General features: G+C 52.3%; 1 pseudogene; it reads left to right on the top strand.

The window, feature by feature from the left end:
* Positions 1-223: 223 nt before the first annotated feature.
* On the top strand, positions 224-7,076 carry LOC119533122 (annotated as a pseudogene).
* The last annotated feature ends 450 nt before the right edge of the window (positions 7,077-7,526 follow it).

Below are 7,526 nucleotides of genomic sequence, written 5' to 3'. Positions count from 1 at the left end.
AGCTGAGGTTTGGGGATTTCTAGGCCCTTTGCTTTTGTATTGAGCTATTTGCCATTTAGCTATATATTGACAAAGTAATGGAAAAAGAAAAGAATTCAAACTAAAGATGTGTTTGTCGGGTCAGAAACGAGGTTATGGATTCTGGTTTCAGGCCTTCCACCTCCCATCCGCCCTCACCGCCCCCTCCGCCCTCAGTGGGCAGCTGGCTGGGTGACACCTGGGATCAATGTCCCAGTGCTGTGGCCTCCCTCCAGCCGGGAGGCGGCCGGGAGGGTTCTCCAGGGCTGTGAGAGAGGCAGGGGCAGTCCCGGGGAAGGCGGAAGAGGTGCAGGTGCACCAGCAGATGTGGTTTACCTGGACCAGCAGGCCCTCTGGGTGTCAGGTCGGGGCTATGTTTCCTCCTCATCCTGTGGGGGGTGTTAGTGTTGCAAGGGGTTCTTTGGCCGGTCATGGGGCAGCCGGGCCCGTACCCCTGGTGCTGACTAGCCCGCATTTGTTGCTTAGTGGTCTGAGGCGTGGAAGCCTCCCAGGGCCTGTGGTACCTGCTTCCCGAAAGCCTTCCTCTCTGCCTGCTGTCTCGGGGGCCACGTCTGAGGCGAGAGGTGCCATCGAGCCCTTCACACACACACACACACCTCTGCCTGCCTTAGAAAGCTCCACACCTCGGGTCTGGGCAGCCCAGGCACCCCTGTCCTCAGAGCAGGCACTGTGTTGCCCCAACCTCTGCTTGCCACGGCTTGGCCCCAAGAAGCACTGCATCACAGCGGTATGGAGGATGGGGGTTCATGGCACTGAAATGATCCAATACATTTAGCAACAAGTGCAGCTTCTGCAAATAATCATGTTTAGCAAATTATTTGTTTTTTAGTAATTGCTTTCTTTATCAAAGATTGCCTTGCCCTTTAAAGTCCAACCATGTGTTGTTTCTTTAATCCTCACAGCGACCTGCAAGGAGGGGCTGTCATGACCCCTGTTTTACATCAGGGGAAACCGAGGTTCAGAAGCCTGCCTGGCCCACAGTCAGATGGCCAGGAAGGGCCAGAGCCAGACTGGAGACCTCCAGCCTCTGCTCCACTATGCAGCCCCCCGTTGAGACTCGGGTGCTGTGCTCACAGCCTTGCTCTACGTGAAACCCCCCCTTACCCTCTCCAGGCCTGTTTCCTCACCTGCAAAGCAGGGATGAGGGCCCTTTTAAAGGGGGGTGAGCCTAAGGGAGAGAGGACACGTAGCAGCTTCCTCCAGCCCAGTTGCCTTGCTCAGAGCAGACGCTTGGTAAATGCCTGATGCCTGCCTGCTGTAGAGAAAACCCTCCGTGGGTTGCTGGCATCTTGTGTGGGTGTGAGGGTGAAAGCTGGCATTTTCCCAGCTCATCATCCCTCAAACAGAACTCTCGCTTCTCAAACAGTACCGCAAATCTTGCTCCGCTAAACCAGTGATCACCGGGGGTTTTTTGGTGGCAAATCCAGTCAATAAAGAATTTCTTGACAATGAATTCTCAGTATATTTGCATTTATTTGTAACTTAGATACATGTACTGCTTTTAGGTGCTATGTTTAGAATTGGTAAAACTAACAAGTTGTTTTCTTCCTACACCTGCTGTTCTAGATGATTCTAACAGTGATGACTCCCGGCCATCAACACTGCGGCCTGGGACGGCTCTGTGGTGTTAGGGAGGGAGGCCACTGCTTTTCAGATGAGGAAACCTGGCTCTGGAGCGCAAGTGACTTGGGGGGGGTTAGGCTGGGGCCAAGGTGGCCCCACTGTGGCTGCTGGGAAGTGGGTTGAGGAGGGCTAAGGGCGTGGGGCAGCGCCTTCCTGTTCAGTCGGTTCAGGCCGAACGTGGGTCCTTCTTGCTCCTCTCTGTGGGTGCAGCCCCAAGGGCCACTGCAGGGGCGGCATCCTGCCCGCAGTCCCCAGCTGTGCTTCGGCCCTCCTCTCACCGAGGCTGCCGCTCACCCCGGCCCTCTGCAAGCCGCCCTGCCGCAGGTCTCCTTGTGTGGACATTTCCAGGGTCCCTGGCTTCCAGCTCCTCTCCAGCCTGCCCTGTCCTCCCCAAATTGAAATGCTGCCCAAAATGAAATGCTGCCCGGTCATTGAGACCCCCCCCCCCAGTGCCCCTTCCTCCCTCAGGTGTGACTCCAGGACACTGAGCCCGGCACCAAGTGGGTGCTCGGCATCAGCACCAGGAGGCCGGGGGCTGCGTGGGTCCCATGAGCCACCGTCACGGCAAGGCCGACCCCCAGTGGGCATGTCGGGCTCCAAGTGGCCCTGCCTTGGGGGGGTTCTTCCCCGCTAACTGGGCTGGATTGCGTGGCCTGCTTTGGCGCTGGAGCCTTGGCAGGCGAGCATCAGCAGAGGCTTGGGAAGCTCTTGCTGCGAGAACGTGGCCACCCTCAAAAGGCCCGAGACGACCTGCTGGAGAGGGGGCCAGCTGAGGCCACGGCGCCATGCAAGAGACCATCCTGGGTCCCACAGCCCAGTGGGGTAGCCAGATGCCCAGCCACCATGCCAGCCCGGTGAGACCAGTGCAAATTGCTGACCCACAGCATCATGAGCAAATAAAATGGCTTTGTTTTCAGCCATGGAGTTTTGGAGTAATGACAATGTTCAGACCACAGAAAATAGTGCTCGTGCTTTGACACTGGGCTGCCGCGTGAGTCCACAGCTCGCAGATGCAAGGCCTGGCCCGTGTTCCCCTCGGGGGTGGGGGTGCACTGGGGCGCACCCTCCGGAGGCCCTGGTGTGACATCACTGCAGAGAAGCCCGCGCAGCCCCTTGAAACAGCTCCCCTGAGATCCCCACCCCGGCACCGCGTGATTTCCCGCCTGGAAGGGAATTAAGCACATTTCATTTGGGGCTTTCTTGGCAGCTGCTCTCAACAGCCCTCCAAGCTAATAAGTCTGGGTCCTGTTGGTTCACTGCCTTTTTCATTAAGGAAAGTCAGAATGAAATGCTTGCCCTCCTCCCCGGTTTCTGCCACCCACATTTCTCCTTGCCTCTGGCTTCAGCCCACATGTGGCTGGAGCGATTTCCAGCTCTGTGAAGCCCAGTCTTGCCTGGCCAGGATTCAGGATTCGGGGGCTCGGAGTCTGTCCCTCCTGAAGACAGTACGTCCTCCAGAGCTTGGTGTGCCCTGGTGAGGAGGCCACAGGGTGAGACCCAGAGCCACCTCCACCCGCAGCAGCCGACCTAGGACCAAGATGCCGGGCAGCAGGTGGCAGGGAAGGTTCCCAGCCTTTCTGGGAGTAGCCAGTAGGCCTGAATCTGCCCCCAGGGGACCCAGCAGTGCTGCCTTAGAACCCCAGCCCCTGCTCTGCAGTGTGAACCGGGATGAATCGTTCATGCTCGCTGGGCCTCCTTGAGTTCATGGGTTTGTCAAGTCATTGAGCCCCTGCAACATGGCGCTGGAAGAGAGTGATGAGCAAGCCAGAGGAGGCCTTTGCCTCTTTGGAGCTTGAATTCCAGTGGGGGGGTACAAGCGAGCTCGATCGCAGCAGATTGCCTAGGAAGGAAGTGATGGGATGTGGTAGTGCGTGGAGCTGGGGGGCAGCTCAGTTGGCTGGGCAGGGATGACCCCTGAAGCCTGGGGTGCTGGGATGGGCGGAGGGTAACCACAGGCTCACCCCACCTCAGAGGCCGGAGCTTCCCTGCCCGTGTGGAATCCAGGAGGGCTTCACTGGCAGCTGTTCGTTTGACTTTGAGGGACCCGGTCTGGCCTGCGAGGGGCCAGTGAGCGAGTCCCAGGCTTTCAGCGGTGGGAAGGCAGGGGCAGGTCCCGAGCTGGTGCCACAGGAGACCCTGGCTGGGATTCGGACCTCCCCTCTTCTCCATCCCCACCTCTAAGCCCAGACTGTGGTCTCGGAATGCCATTTCCCCACGAAAGGAGCCAGCGCTCCACTCCTTGCAGAAACAGCTGGCTCCATAGGGGAGGATGTGGACAGGATGAGCCTGGGATGCCTCGTTCCAGGAGCACAAGAAGCATTCAGACCACCAGGGTCACGTCGAGGCTCCCAGGAGCAGCCCTTCAGGACCCTCACTGGCCTGAGACGGAGCAATTTGGCATCAAAGAACGGTGGCTAATGGGAACACAGCAAATACAGGGATCCAAAAGTTCTTAAATGTTAAAAAAAAAACAAAAAAAAACCAATGCCCGTTGGTCATTGTTGGAGACCAGAGGGTAACAGGCACTCATCCAACTTTCCTAAACAAACTTTCAGGAAAAAGTTCTTTATAGAAGAATTTCAACTAATCAACATAGAAGGATATGATGGAACTAGGAAATTACTAATTTACAACCCCTGTGGACTCCTGGGTCCCAGGCAGTGGTCATCAGTGGCTGCTGAACCCATCGAGAAAAGGCTGCAGGAGGACTTGGCGATGGGACAAGGTGGAAGAGTTTAAGAGCACGAGTGTGAGGGGTGACACAAACACGCCCCCGAGGCTGCGCCAGGGCAAGAGCACAGAGCCTCCCGGGAAGTGTTCTTGTCAGAAAATCGAACCTCAACTTTTTCCTTTTAAAATTAACTTTACTACAATACAATTTACGAATAATAAAGGCACCCGTGTTGTGTACAGTCCAGTGAGTTTTGACAAAACCGTGTAGCTGCCACCACAATCGAGATATAGAACAGGTTCCATCACCCCTCAAAGATGCCTTCAGGCTCCCTCCCGGCCGGTCGCTCCAGCCCCAGGCAGCCGCTGGTCTGCTCTGGAATTTCATATAATTAGAATCATAGAGTATCTAATCTTTTATGTCTGGCTTCTTTTGCTCAACATAATGTGCTTGAGATTCTTCATGGTGTGTTTAGTAGCAGTTTGTACCACATTAATTACCATGTGCTATTCCATCGTATGACTATATTATCAATTTGTTTTTCCATCACTTGCTAATGGACATTTGGGTTGTTTCCAATTATTGGATATTATGAGCAATTATTATAATGTGGAAATCCTTGTACAAGTCTTTTTGGACAAATGTTTTCATTTCTCTTGGATAAATTACCTACAAGCAGAACTTCTGGGTAAGTGCCAGTAACTGCCAAACCGTCCTCCAAAGTGGTTGTGACATCTTCCACTCCCAGCAGCCGGGTCTGAGAGCTCCAAGTGTCCACGTCCTTGTCAACACTTGCTATTGTCGGTCTTTAAATTTCAGCCATTTTAGTTACAAGCTGATTCTAAGTTATATGGAAATGCAAAGATCGAGAACAGCCCAGCTATTTGGAAAAAGAAGACAAAGTTGGAGGATTCACACCGTCGGATGACTTACCTAAACTACAGTAATCAGGACAGCATGGTACTGGCAGATGTAGACATACAATCAATAAAACAAAATAAAGTCCTAAAAGAGACCCACACAAGTAAGGTCAATCCACTTTTGACAAAGGATAGTTTTTCCCAAAATGATGCTGGAGCCATCCTTGTGGGTGACAAGTAAACTTCAATTCTTATCTCACAGCAGGTAGAAAAATTGACTCAATGGATCATAAACCTAGAGGGAAAAACTAAAATTAGAAAGCTTCTAAAAGAAAGCATAGGAAAAAAGCTCTGTAATTTTGGAGTAGGCCAAGATGTCTTATAACTAAAAAACACTGACCATAAAAAACATTGATGTTGAACCCAAATTTGAACATTTAGATCTAAATAACATTTACAGAAAGTATGAAGGATAGAGAAGTAACTTAAATGACACCTCAAGGAAACAATCAGCCCAACCTAGAATGTAGGAAATCCCACAAGAGAGGTGGTTTTGATTTAATGACATTAAACCAAACAGGGTGGGATTTAAAGAGACTTAAAGACCTGACAACCAAATGCAATGTGTGGACTTCTTTGGATCCTGATTTGAACAAACCAACTACAAAAAGTCTTTGGGAAATAATGGTGCAATCAGAATATGGACTGGGAAACAAATGGTTTTAAGAAGAGGTTTATTATATTTGGTGTGATAATAAGATGGTGATGTTTAAAAAAAAAAAATGCTAATCAGCAACGCAATCAGAAGAATTTGTGGGGGAGATGCCATGGTATGTGGTATCTAGGATTTGCTCTGAAATATCCCAGCAGGGAGGATGAGTGAGCGTGGTCAAGGCTGCTGCATTTTTTTTTTTTTTTTTGAGATCATAGATTCAAATATATTGCTTTTTAAAATTGAAGTGAAATTCACATAACATGAAATTTAACAATTTAAAGTGCAATTTAAGTGGCATTTAGTAAATTTAGTAAACCACCTCTAATTACAAAATATCTTCATTACCCCAGAATGAAAACGTTACCCCCTCTAAGCAGTTACTCCCCGTTCCCCGGCCCCTGGCCCCTCCAATCTGTTTGCTGCTTCTATGGAAAATGTGGCTTTTGAAGCTGGGTTGGTTATACTATTTTCTCTAGTTTTGTGTATGTTTTAATTATCATAATAAAAATGTTCAACTTTGCCTCTGGGCTTCTCTGGGGCCAGCAGCCGCCCAACCAGGGGCCGTGGGCTCGGTGTCAGCCAGCAGCCTGCAGGTGGCTGTGCCAGGGCGGCAGTGGCGGCGGCAGAGCGCACGGCCCGGGAGGCAGAGGAGCCGCTGGTGCTGCCCGGTGCCGGCGTCTGTAAGTGGTTCACCGTGCGCATGGGGTTCGCTTCCTGTCCTGCCCGCCCGTGCCGGGGTTGCGCTCGACCCCCTGGTGGACATCTTTGTGCATCAGAGTAAGCTGCACATGGAGGGCTCCCGGAGCCTGAAGGAGGGTGAGGCGGTGGAGTTCACCTGTAAGTCTGCCAAGGGCCTGGAATCCATCCGTGTCACCGGACCTGGTGGGGAGTCCGTATTGGGAGTGAGAGGCCGCCAAAGGGGAAGAGCATGCAGAAGTGCACATCAAAAGGAAACAGGTGCTGCAACTGTGGCGGTCTAGACCATCGCTGCCAAGGATGCAAGCTGCCACCACAGCCCAAGAAAGGTCACTCTCCAGAGCATCAGCCATATGGTGGCCTCATGTCCACTGGAGGCCCAGCAGGTCCCAGCTCACAGGGAAAGCCTGCCTGCTCTGGGGAGGCAGAAGAGATCCACAGCCCTGCCCTGCTCTCAGAGGCCCAGAATTGAGCCTCAAGGAGTGGGGGCAATCCTTTTGAGATCAGGAAGTTCCAAGGAGCAGGCATCAATGGGCAGAGTGGAGAAAGTGGGAGAGGGTGCGTAGGGGCAGCTGGAACTGCCCAGCATCTGAGGCTGGGTCCACAGCATTACCCCCTCTTTTGTCTTGGTGGGGGAAGGGGGTGAGGCAAAGGAACTCCAACCATGCACTATCCAAGTGAGGGCTTTCAGGAGAAATACCCCTAGAGCCTATGTGAAATACTCTAGAATATCTAGTTTTATGACAGTGGCCTGGATGGGGAAGTTTTCCTCTGAAAGAGGATTTATAAAAATTTCTCATCCCAGAGTGGAAAGAGCAGATGGATGGCCCCAACCCAGGAGCCATGACATTCTGTGGGAGGGAATCTCTCAGGTGGAGCAAGGTTTTTCCATGTCTCGTCTCATCACCCTCTCTTGGGACAG

Source organism: Choloepus didactylus, chromosome 4 (genome assembly GCF_015220235.1).
Source record: "Choloepus didactylus isolate mChoDid1 chromosome 4, mChoDid1.pri, whole genome shotgun sequence".
NCBI classification, from domain to species: domain Eukaryota; kingdom Metazoa; phylum Chordata; class Mammalia; order Pilosa; family Megalonychidae; genus Choloepus; species Choloepus didactylus.
This window is presented reverse-complemented; position numbering and strand designations above follow the sequence as displayed.